The sequence below is a fragment of the Neophocaena asiaeorientalis genome, unplaced genomic scaffold, assembly GCF_003031525.2.
Source record: "Neophocaena asiaeorientalis asiaeorientalis breed wild unplaced genomic scaffold, Neophocaena_asiaeorientalis_V1.1 scaffold313, whole genome shotgun sequence".
NCBI classification, from domain to species: Eukaryota; Metazoa; Chordata; class Mammalia; order Artiodactyla; family Phocoenidae; genus Neophocaena; species Neophocaena asiaeorientalis.
The window spans coordinates 55,928-69,805 of NW_020175412.1; positions in this window are offsets into that span (position 1 = coordinate 55,928).

Consider the following 13,878-nt stretch of genomic DNA (forward strand, 5'->3'; position numbering starts at 1 on the left):
GCTACAATTTACTTATCAAAATCACCTATTACTTTGTTTTAAATTTGGGGTAGCCTTCTGATTCTGTTCTATTACAAATAATGTTGCAATAAACATTCATTTCATGTATCATTAGGAACATGTTTCTCTTGGATACTACCTAATAGTGGAATTTTGTGTTATAGGTTATATTTAATTTTACTAGATAATATAATTGGACAAATGTATACCACCACAAATACTGAATGTGATTGCCTATATTCTGATACTCTCCCCAACACCATGTATTATCAATCTTCATTTTTAAAAGATATATTTTTTAGCTTTTACTAATTTAATAGACAAAGTGGTATTTTATTTTATGGTAATTTTCATTTCCCTAATTAATGCTTATTGATTTTCATTCAGGCCAGTCTCAAACTCGGTTTATTTCTTTTTAGTAGAAATTATTTTGAGGTTCCTTATTGTAGCCAACATACCCTCATACTCTATACTTTTCTAACTTCTGCCCTCTGTTGCAGTTTCTACCCATAACAACTTGGTACCAATTTCTGTATAGGCATGCTTTTGCCTGTAAATAATAGAAAATTCAACTCCAAACTGACTTTAAAAGGGGGGCATTGTATTATATATTAGGAAAGTTCAGGGATAGCACTGGATTTAGGCATGGCTTAATGTAAAAACAAAAATTGGCAATGAAAGAAAAAATGAAATAAGGGGAGGAGAGAGGGAAACAGTGGAAAAAGACGTGAAGAAGAAGAAGAAGAGGTGACTTCCTCACATGGCCCACTGAACTGAGATGCCAGGCAGCACCGTTTCTCACTAGGAAGTCTGGTCTGAAGTGCCAGGTGTGAGGCTTTTACGGTGCACACTATGAACAAGTGAAACTAAGCGAAGCATGAAGGAAAGGGGGGAAAACGTCTATATTTGCACAGCTACCATAAACACAGCTTGATCAGCTCAATATTCTGCATAAATCTAATAGAAACCACAGGTTCTCTGGCTGTATCTGTTTCATAAAGACAAGAGTTCATACCAAGTTTCCGTGGCAAAGATTTTCAAGGAACAATGAGATAAAACTGCTGGTTTTCAGGGATATTTCCAGCTTTGGACCTCAGTGATAAAAATGAGAAGATAGAAGTGGATAATCTACCAGAAGATGCTACTAAGAAAATTGGTGAACCCCTGAGAAGAAGGCTAAATTAATTTTGATTTATTCTCTTGATTCATGCTGAACTTTGCTAATACTACCTAACACATGAGGAAGCTGCGAGCTTAACCTTTGCCATAGTCAGAAAGTGTAAGACCCTGTAGCAGCCAGCATTCAGGAAGTCAGCAGAATCTGCAAGGGGCCATGGGGAGGACTGTGTAGAAGCAGTGAAAAGTGGATGTCTGGTTACAGATAAAGCAAGTCCTCATTCCACAATTTTCTCTTCTTCCACTGAGGTAAAGCTGTCATAATTTGTTTCATAAGAACACTTGGAGGAGGAGTATGAAATTTCTGGTAATGTGCTCTATTAAGAGATAGTCTTTTAGACAGAGTGAAGAGTCAAGATGGTGGAATAGGAGGACAAGGAATTTGTCGCTCCTCACAGGTACATCAAGAATACATCTACAAATAGAACAATTCTCTCAGAGCACCGGCTGAACATTAGTGGAAGACTTCGGACACCTAAAAGAACAAGAAACATCCTCTTGCAACCAGGTAGGATGAAAGAAAGAAAAAAGAAAAGAGGAATCAAAAAAGAAACCAGCAACCCTGGCAGGAAGCTGAAGGTGAGAGGAGGTCCCAGCACTCAGAAAAACTCCCTCACGGTGGAGAAATCAGCTGGGACAGAAAAGAATCTTCAAGGGTCAAAGGAGAATACAACAGACGGTCTGTGGAAGGCAGGACAAAGTAAGAACTGCGTGCATGGTCTGAACTGCAGCTCTGCACATCCCAGCCTGAGTTTCCTGTTGTGGAGGGGAGTTGGGTGCTGGAAAGTGGGATTTGGAACATGGACCCAGGAAGGAGACAGCTGTTGGCTGTGAAACGACAACCTGACAGGATAGGAGTAAGGAGCTCCACAACCTGGACAGTTTGCAGAAAAACCTCAGGACCCCGTAGAAGAAAGGCATCACTGTTGAGTGGCAAACAAGGAGTGGGGCCACTATTACAACCCCTTTCCCCACTTGCTGGCTACTTTGGCCTCTGCAGGCATTGGGAGGGGCAATCACCTCAGCAGGCTTACCTGCCTCTCAAGCCAAGGTCTCCTCCACATCCTCCTCCCATGTAGGTCACAGGGTCCTGAGTGCCACCCAACCTAAAGCCTCCTTGGAAAACAGCCCTTGGCACCCTGCCTGAGACAGGAATCGGCCGATGCTGGCTGGTGCTGAGTGCTAAATTGTGGGGTTAAAAGAGCAGATCCAGGGAGAGGACCACTGTTGGCTGCATGGATACAACAGAGGGGATGGGAGTGAGAAGCTCCAGGACCAGGAATGTCCCTATAAGAAGCATTGTCTGCCTAGAAAATGAGGTGCCATTGTTGAGTGGCACACAAGGGGAGGGACTGCCAAAAGCCCCACACACCAGCCCCTCCAACCAGAGCAAGCTTGCCCCAGTCAGTTGCAAATTCCTGCCTGTCCCTGCTGCCACAGGCAATTTTAGAACACCCCAGTTGTGGTTGCCTTACCACTCCCCAGACTGAGGGGGTAAGTGGACCCCAATTAGCTGCTGCTTTCTGTCTCTCTTGCCTGGGTGGGGAACAGATGTCTGAGGGCAGTGCTGACAAAGAGTTGGGGCCAAAATCAAAGCTGAGCCCCATGGGCACTGCGACTAAGGAGGAGGAATCTTTCCATGCAGCTGCATAGGTCTCAAACTATTTTATTTTATTTTATCTTCTTCTTTCTTTCTTTCTTCTTTCCACTTTTTATTCTGAGCCATGTGGATGACAGGCTCATGGTGCTCCAGCCAGGAGTCAGGGCTGTGCCTCTGAGGTGGGAGAGCCAAGTTCAGGACATAGGTCCACAAGAGACCTCCAAGCTCCATGTAATATCAAATGGCAAAAATTTCCCAGAGATCTCCATCTCAACGCCAAGACACAGCTCCACTCAATGACCAGAAAGCTCCAGTGCTGGACACCCTATGCCAAACAACTAGCAAGACAGGAAAACAGCCCCATCCATTAGCAGAGATGCTGCCTAAAGTCATAATAATGTCACAGACACCCCAAAACACACCACCAGATGTGGAACTATTGACCAGAAAGACAAGATCTAGCCTCATCGACAAGAGCACAGGCACTAGTCCCCTACACCACGAAGCCTACACAACACACTGAACCAACCTTAGTCCCTGGGGGCAGACACGAAAAACAGTGGGAACTACAAACCTGCAGCCTGAGAAATGGAGACCACAAACACAGCAAGTTAAGCAAAATGAGAAGACAAACAAACACACAGCAGATGAAGGAGCAAGGTAAACACCCGCCAGACCTAACAAATGAAGAGGAAATAGGCAGTCAAACTGAAAAAGAATTCAGAAAAATGATAGTAAAGATGATCCAAAATCTTGGAAATAGAATGGAAAAAATACAAGAAACATTTAACAAGGACCTAGAAGAACTAAAGAGCAAAGAAACAGTGAGGAACAACACAAAAAATGAAATTAAAAATTCTCTAGAAGGGATCAATGGGAGAATAACTGAGAAGAATGGATAAGTGACCTGGAAGATAAAACAGTGAAAATAACTAACAAAGAGCAGAAAAAAGGAAAAAAATGAAAAGAATTGAGGACAGTCTCAGAGACTTCTGGGACAAAATTAAATGCACCAACGTTTGAATTATAAGGGTCCCAGAAGAAGAAGTGAAAAAGAAAGGGACTGAGAAAATATGTGAAGAGATTATAGTTGAAAATTTCCCTAATATGGGAAAGGAAATAGTTAATCAAGTCCAGGAAGCACAGAGAGTCCCATACAGGATAAATCCAAGGAGAAATATGCCAAGACATATATTAATCAAACTGTCAAAAATTAAATACAAAGAAAACATATTAAAAGCAGCAAGGGAAAAACAACAAATAACACACAAGGGAATCTCCATAAGGTTAACAGCTGATCTTTCAGCAGAAACTCTGCAAGTCAGAAGGGACTGGCAGGGCATATTGAAAATGATGAAGGAGAAAAACCTGCAACCGAGATTACTCTACCCAGCAAGGGTCTCATTCAGATTTGAGGGAGAAATTAAAACCTTTACAGACAAGCAAAAGCTGAGAGAGTTCAGCACCACTAAACCAAGGGAGGAAATATTTGCAAATGAATCAAAGGACAAAGGATTAATCTCCAAAATATATATACAGCTCATGCAGCTCAATATTAAAGAAACAAACAACCCAATCCAAAAATGGGCAGAAGACCTAAATAGACATTTCTCCAGAGAAGACATACAGATGGCCAAGAAGCACATGAAAAGCTGCTCAACATCACTAATTATTAGAGAAATGCAAATCAAAACTACAATGAGATATCACTTCACACCAGTTAGAATGGGCTTCATCAAAAAATGTACAAACAACAAATGCTGGAGAGGGTGCAGAGAAAAGGGAACCCACTTGTACTGTTGATGTGAATGTAATTTGATACAGCCACTGTTGAGAAAAGTATGGAGGATCCTTAAAAAACTAAAAATAGAATTACCATATGATCCAGCAATCCCACTACTGGGCATATACCCAGAGAAAACCATAATTCAAAAAGACACATGCACCCCAATGTTCATTGCAGCACTATTTACAATAGCCAGGTCGTGGAAGCAACCTAAATGCCCATCGACAGACGAATGGATAAAGAAGATGTGGTACATATATACAATGGAATATTACTCAGCCATAAAAGGAAGGAAATTGAGTCATTTTTTGGGACATGGATGGATCTACAGACTATCATACAGAGTGAAGTAAGTCTGAAAGAGAAAAAAAAATCGTGTATTAACACATATATGTGGAACCTAGAAGAATAGTACAGATTAGCCGGTTTGCAGGGCGGACTTTGAGACACAGATGTAGAGAACAGATGTATGGACACCAAGCGGGGAAAACCGCAGTGAGGTGGGGATGGTGGTGTGCTGAATTGGGCGATTGGGTTTGACACGTATGCACTGATGTGTATAAATTTGATGACTAATAAAAACCTGCAATATAAAACAAACAAACAAACAAACAAAATAACTAATACTAAACTTTCTTTGAGTTATTTGTATGGAAATATGTTAATATAAATGTTTCAGGCATTGCATGAAATTTCTAAAGATCTTATATGTTCTGGTATAATGTTATAAATCATAATTCCAGTTATTACTTTAAAATGTATATCTCAGAAATAACTAAGTTTCCTTGTCAATTGCATTATTATGAACTTTCATCAAATATTTAACCATGGTCATTTTTAAGTCTTTTGTAATTTACAGACAGTTCTGGGTGTACTCTGATGCTTTTGCAAATATGTTCCTATAAAAAGGTTTCATCTTCAAGGAATTCATGGAAAAGACTGACAAGTACAGTTTCTGGTAACCCACTATACTGCTGAACTGAATGAAGAAGCATTTTCAGAACTCTAATGGAAAACTGATGAACTCTTAAAAGTGCTAACAAAAGATCAAGAGGAAAATAAAAAGATTAATTAACAGGACTTAGTGAACTGATGTGGACGATTATAATTTTTGCGACTTTATGTTTGAATAAAAGAAAAAGAAATCCCACAAGGACTCAGAGGCAAAAAATATACAAATCAATTTTCACTGCAAAGTAAAGGAGCTGTTGTAGTGGAAGATTACTGGACTGAATGTCAATATTATGACATATTATGAGTGTGTTTCGTGTTTGGTAATTGCAATCATTGTTGCATTTTTTGTGGTCATCCATTTACAATGCTTGGTGTCAGTCTATTTATCTCTTGTAAAAATAAAATACAGTGTGTGTGTGTGTGTGTGTGAAAGAAAAGTGAGTGGCATTATATGGGGAAAGAATCTTATAAAGAGTGAATATATGTATATGTATAACTGATTCACTTTTGCTGTATACCTGAAACTAACACAAGATTGTAAATCAACTATATTCCAATAAATTTTTTTAAAAGTGAAAAAAAAAGAACAAGAGAAGTCTCCTGAAAGAACAAATAATGAAACAAAGCTCACCAGTCTACTAGATCTTGAGTTTAAAAAAGAGGTGATAAAAATGTAAACTGAATTTAGAAATATTATTGTTAGAAATGTAGATCACTATAACAAGGAACTAGAAACTGTAAAGATGAGATAATCAAAAATAGTCAATTCAAGTGCCAAGATAAAAACCAGTCTAGAAGCAATGAATAGCAGACTAAATGGCACAGAAGAATGAACAAGTGAGCTGGAAGATAAAATAATGGAAATCACCCAATCATAACAGCATAAAGAAAAGAAAATTTAATGAGAACTGTTTAAGGGATCTTTGGAATAACATCAAGCATACCAACATTTTCCTTATAAGGGTCCCAAAAGGAGAATAGAGAGAGAAGGGAGTCAAAAATGTCTTCGATGAAATCATGGCTGAAAACTTCCCAAACCTGAAGAAGGAAACAGATATCCAGGTACAGGAAGCAAAGAGGGTCCCAAGGAAGATTAACCCAAACAGACCCACACCAAGACATATCATATTAAAAATGTGAAAAGTAAAAGATAAAGAGAATTCTAAAGACAGCAAGAGAAAACCAAAAAGCCAGGTACCACTACAAGGGAACCCCCATAAGGTTATCAGCTGATTTCTCTCCAGAAACTTTGCAGGCCAGAAGGGAGTGACATGATATATTCAAAGTCCTGAATGGGAAAAACCTGAAACCAAGGATACTCTACCCAGCAAGATTATCACTTAGAATAGAAAGATAAAGAATTTCTCAGACTAGCAAACACTAAACCTACCCTAAAAGAAACATTGAATGGTCTTTAAATAGAAAAGAAGCTATAGAAAAGGGAAATCACAATAGGAAAGGTAAATATACAAAAGGATCGAAGATCATTTAAATAAGCCAGTACATATATTAATAAAAAATTATAAAAGTGATTATAGCTACAATTAACAGCAAAAGGATAAGCATGAAGATGTAAAATAGAATATCAAAATCACAAAATGGGGGTAGGGGAGTATAAGAATGTAGATCTTTTAGAATGTGTTTGAACTTCAATGACTATCAGCTTAAAGGAAGAGTTATAGTTATGGATCAATGTACTTGAACTCCATGGTAACCACAAATCAAAAACATGCAATAGATTCACAAATACCAAAGAGAAAGGAATTCAAGCACACTACAAAAGAAAATCATCAAACCACAAAGGGAAAAACAAAAAGAAGAAATGAAGAAAGAAGAACTGCAACAACAACCTGAAAACAAGAATTAAAATGGCAATAAATACATAGCTATCAATAATTACTTTAAATGTCAATGGACTAAATGCTCCAATCAAAAGACATAGAGTGCTAGGTTGGATAAAAACTTAAGAACCTACAGTATGATGCCTACAGGAAACTCACTTCAGGGCGAAAGACACACACAGACTGAAAGTGAGGGGGATGGAAAAAGATATTTCATGCAAATGGACACAACAAGAAAGCAGGGACGATGATACTCATATCAGGCAAAATTGACTTTAAAACAAAGGCCATAAAGAAAGACAAAGACTGGCATTATATAATAATAAAGGGATTGATACAAAAAGAAGATATTACAAATATTAACATATACATGCCCAATATAGGAATACCTAAATACATAAAACAAATACTAACAGACCTAAAGGGAGAAATTGACAATAATACAATAACAGTAGGAGACTTTAACACTCAATTGACATCAATGGATAAATCATCCAGACAGAAAATCAATAAGGCAGAAAAGATCCTAAATGACACAATAGAGCAGTTGGACTTGACTGATACCTACAGGACACTACATCCAAAAATAGCAGAATAAGCATTCTTTTCAAGCATGCATGGAATGTTCTCTAGGATAGACCACATACTAGGTCACAAAACAAGTCTCAACAAATTTAAGAGGTTGGAAATTATTTCAAGCATCTTTTCTGACCACAATAGTATGAAACCAGAAATCAACTATAGAAAGAAAATGGGAAAAGAATGAATGCATGGAGAGTAAACAGCATGCTACTAAAAAACCAGAGTCACTGATGAAATCAAAGAATTCAGAAAATACTTGAAAGCAAATGAAAATGAAAACATAACCTTACAAAATCTATGGGATGTAGCAAAAGCATTTCTAAGAGGGAACTTCATAGCAATACAGGCTTTCCACAAGAAACAAGAAAAATCTCAAATAAACAGCTTAATCTACCTCCTAAAAGAATTAAAAAGAGAAAAACAAACAAAACCCATAGTTAGCAGAAGGAAGGAAATAATAAAGGTCAGAGAGGTAATTAATAAAATAGAGATTAAAAATAGGAAAGATCAAAAAAAAATAGGAAAGATCAATATACCAAGAGCTTTTTTGTTTTTTAAAGGTACACAAAATTCAAAAACATCTAGCCAGGCTCACCAAGAAGAAAAGAGATAGAACCCAAATAAACAAAATAAGAAATAAAGAGGAGCAATACCAAGTGATACCACAGAAATACAAAATCTCATAAGAGAATACTATGAACAATTCTATGTCAAGAAACTGGACAACCTAGAAGAAAAGGTCAAGTTTCTAGAAACATATAGCCTCCCAAAACTGAGTCAAGGAGAGACAGATAATTTGAACAGACTAATCACTCAAAGTGAAACAGAATCTGTAATTTTAAAAAATTGCTGCAAAATAAGTCTTCAGCTTCATTGGGGAATTCTACCAAATATACAAAAAAGAACTTATACATATCCTTCTCAAACTCTTCCAAAAAATTGAAGAGAAGTGATGACTCCCAAATTCACTCTATGAAGTTGCCATCACCCTGATACCAAAACAAGACAAAGACATTACAAAAAAAAAAAAAAGACCAACATCTTTGATGAATATAGATGTAAAAATCCTCTGCAAAATATTAGCAAACTAAATTCAACAGTGCATAAAAAGGATCATACACCATGATCAAAATAGATTCATTCCAGGGTCACAAGGATGGTTCAACATATGAAACCAATCAACGTGATACACACCATCAACGAAAGGAAAGACAAAAACTACATGATCATCAATAGATGCAGTAAAAGCATTCAACAAAATTCAACATCCATTCATGATAAAAATTCTCACCAAAGTGGGTATAGAGGGAACATATCTCTACATAATAAAATCCATTTACAACAAATCCAGAGGCAATTAATATTCAATTGTGAAAAGCTGAAAGCCTTCCCCCCAAATCAGGAACTAGACAAGGATGCCCACTCTCACTACTTTTATTCAACATAATATTGGAAGTCCTAGCCACAAGAATCAGACAAGAAAAAGAAATAGAAGTTATTCAAACTTTAAAGATAGGGTAAAACTCTCTCTATTTGCAGATGACATGATACTCTATATAGAGAGCCCTAAAGACTCCACACAGAAACTATATCAGAAGTAATAAATTAATTCAGCATGGTAGCAGGATAAAAGATTAACATACAGAAATCTGTTGCATTTTTCACTAATAATGAAATAGAAAGAGAAAATTTTAAAACAACCAGTTTAAAATCATGTCAAAAAAATACCTAGGAACTTAGCCAAGGAGGTGAAAGACCTATACACTGAAAATTATATAACATTGATAAAGAAATTGAAGATGATTCAAAGAAATGGAAAGATATCCCATGCTTTTAGATTAGAAAAATTAATATTGTTAAAATGACCATACCACCCAAAGCAATCTACAGATTTAATGCAATCCTTATCAAAAGACCCATGACATTTTTCACAGAACTAAAATAATTAGTCCTAAAATGTATATGGAACCACAAAAGATCCTGAATTGCCAAAGTAATCCTGAGGAAGAAGAACAAAGCTGGAGGCATATGCCTTCCATACTTCAGAGTATACTATAAAGTTACATTAATCAAAACAGAGTGGTATTGGCACAAAAACAATAGAACAGAAGAGAGAGCCCAGAAACAAACCCACTCACCTATGGTCAATTAATCTATGACAAAGGAAGCAAGAGGATGTAATGGAGAAAAGATAGTCTTTTCAGCATGTCGTGTTGGGAAAGATGGACAGCAACATGTAACTCAGTGAAATTAGAATACTCATTACACCATATACAAAAATAAATTCAAAATGGTTTAAAGACTTAAATATAAAATACGAAAGCATAAAATTCCTAGAAGGGAACATAGGTAAATCATTCTCTGACATAATTCATAGCAATATTTTCTTGTTAAAAAAATTTTTTGTAGCAATATTTTCTTAGATCAGTCTCCCAAGGCAAAAGAAACAAAAGCAAAAATAAACAAATTGGACCTAGTTGAACTTAAAATCTTTTTGACAGTAAAGGAAACCATCAAAAAAATGAAGACAACCTACTGAAGGGGAGAAAGTATTTGCAAATGATGTGACTGACAAGGGGTTAATAGCCAAAATATACAAACAGCTTATACAACTCAATATTTAAAAAATCCAATCAAAAAATGGGCAGAATTCCTGAATAAACATTTCTCCAAAGAAGACATACAGATGGCCAAAAGGCACATGAAAATATGTTCAACTTTGCTAATTATTAGAGAAATGCAAATCAAAACTGAATGAGGTATCACTCCACACCAATCAGAATGGCCATCATCAAAAATCTACAAATAATAAATGCTGGAGAGGGTGTGGAGAGAAGGGAACCATCCTACACTGTTGGTGAGAATGTAAACTGGTGCAGTCACTATGGAAAACAGTATGGAGATTCCTCAAAAAACTAAACATACAGTTACCTTATGAACCAGCAATCTCACTCCTGGTTATATATTAAGAAAAAATGAAAACTCTAATTCAAAAAGATACATTCATCCCCCAATGTTCATAGCAACACTATTTACAATAGCTAAGACATGGAAACAACACAAGTGCCCAACAGATTATTCACTTAAGAAGATGTGGTAGATATATACATCAGAATATTACTCAGCCATAAAAAAATGAAATATTGCCATGTGCAGGAACATATATGGACCTAGAGAATATTATGCTTAGTGAAGTAAGTCAGACAGAGAAAGACAAATACTATATGATATTACTTATATGAGGAATCTAAAAATAATACAAATGAATCTATATACAAAAGAGAAGCAGACCCACAGGCATAGAAAACAATCTTATGGTTACCAAAGGCGAGGGGGAGAGAGGGACAAATTAGGAGTATGGGATTAACAGACACAAGCTATTGAATGCTATACATAAAATAGATAAGTAACAAGGATTTACTGTATAGCACAGGAATTTATATTCATTATCTTGTAATAACCTATAATGGAATATAATATGAAAAAACACTGGATCATTTTGCTTTACAAGTGAAATTAGCAAAACATTGTAAATCGACTATACTTCAGTTTTTTAAAAAGTCCATGTTCACTGAAGCCTTTCCTTGTGTAAAATAATGTCATTTTCCTCTGGCTGTTTTATAGGTTTTTAACATACCTTTGGTTTTAAGACTTGGTTTTCTTGGAAGTTATGCTGTTCACTGAGCTTCTCATACATACAGAAATTTTTTACTCACAGAATTTAGGAAGCTTTTGTTTATGACTTCTTCAAATATATTTTCTACCCCAGTCTGTTTCTCCTCCATTTTTTGGAACTCAAATTACACATATATCAGTATCTTTGGTAATGCTCAATAGCTCTCTCAGTCTCTGTTTATTTTTCCCCTAACTTTTTTCCTTTATATATTTCTGATTGGTTAGTTTCTATCAATCTAACTTCAATTTCACCAATTTTTTCCTTTGAAATTGCCATTCTGTTATTAACTCATCCAATTCCTTTTTATTTTAGATAGTGCACCTTCAATTCTAAAATTTACATTTGCTTCTTTCTTACAGTTTCTACTTCTCTTCTGAGATTTGTTTTTCCTTCATTTATTTCAAGTGTGTTTTTCTGTACCTCATGGAATATAGTTATAATAGCTACTTTAATGTTATGCCTCATAATTCCAATATCTGGGTCTCTTCTTGTTTGACATCTGATGATTTTGTTTTTCATTTTGAATGGGGCATATTTTCTTGTTCTTTAATACTAAGTAATTTTTTTGTTTATCCTGGACATTGAAAATGTTTTGTGTAGACTCTGTTCTTTTATAATCCTCTGGAAAATGTTGATCCTTTTCTTTTAGTAGGCAATCAATTTGGTTAGATTCTGCCCATCAGTTCTGTCTTACCTTTTCTGGGCTGTAGTTAAAATCTCAGTTTAGTTCTCAAAGCCTTAATTTGCTGATTTGGATATGTGTGTGCATGTGTGGTTCAGGGTTTAGGCTGATAATTTTGTGATTCAAATCTCAGCTCATTTCTCAAAGCCTTTGATTTGCTTGTGAGGTTAATTCCTGCATGTGTGGTTAACTCCCGCATGTGCATTTTCCAGTAAGTGTTGTGTGGTTTTATTCACAGATATGGAATACTTTCTCTGTCTCTTTTCCTCCTGAGATTCCTCACTTTCACTGCATCTTACCCATGCTCCCTTATGAGGTCCTTTGGCCAGAAAGATGGCAGGGTTTCCATTAGAGTTTCAGCTACCTGTGCTTCTCCAATCCACAAGTGGGACACAATCACCTTGCAAGGCTGAGAAAGAAAAAAAAACCTGGATAACTTACCCTCTTTCTTATGTTATCACTCTTTTCCACCATTTGCCTCCTTTTTGGCTACTTCTCAGAGTCCTCAAGTAGGATTTTTCTTTTTCAAATTTTTTCCAGTGTTTATAGGTGTCATTAATGGGGGGTGTGGTTTGTAAGGGAGCTTACATTCCCATTGCAGAATCGAGTCTCCCAAGAGCACTGTATTTTAAATCTCATTCTATGTCTTAATTTATGTTCAACATTATGTTGATAATTATCCAGTTGCATCTTTTCATAGAATTTTAGGTTTTATTGTGAAAGACATAAAAAGTAACCTGAACACGTGGACAGATATACCATATTTATGAATAGGATTATTTAGCACTATAAAAATTTCAGTGTCTCCCAAATTCATCTATAAATTGATTGACAGTTCAGATAAAATTACAGCAAGAATTTTGTACATTAATGTACAGATTATAGCATAACAAACACTTGCTAAGCCATTATCCATACCTATCATATCCTAACATTTTATAAAGTTGTTCCCAGAGGTGATATTCAAAATATAACAATCTGTATGGCATAGACACCAACTAATGAGAAAAATCCCTGACTACCAGTTTCTATGAGCTCAATCTAGCTACCAAGCCCTGCTAGATTTTTATATTTTTAATAATAAAATATTTTAGATAGAGTTAAATATGCTTTTGTACCTGTTTCCAAATCCCATAACTTCTTCCCTCCCTGTGCAGATTTTTATACTATTACTGTATATGTATGTATCCATAAAATGTATAGCATAGTTTCACATGTACATAAATGGTATGATACTGAAGATATTAGTAGGTAAATATCCATTTTGATACATATTTTAACTGTTGTGTAGTATCTCATTGAACGACTATGCTACAATTTACTTATCAAAATCACCTATTACTTTGTTTTAAATTTGGGGTAGCCTTCTGATTCTGTTCTATTACAAATAATGTTGCAATAAACATTCATTTCATGTATCATTAGGAACATGTTTCTCTTGGATACTACCTAATAGTGGAATTTTGTGTTATAGGTTATATTTAATTTTACTAGATAATATAATTGGACAAATGTATACCACCACAAATACTGAATGTGATTGCCTATATTCTGATACTCTCCCCAACACCATGTATTATC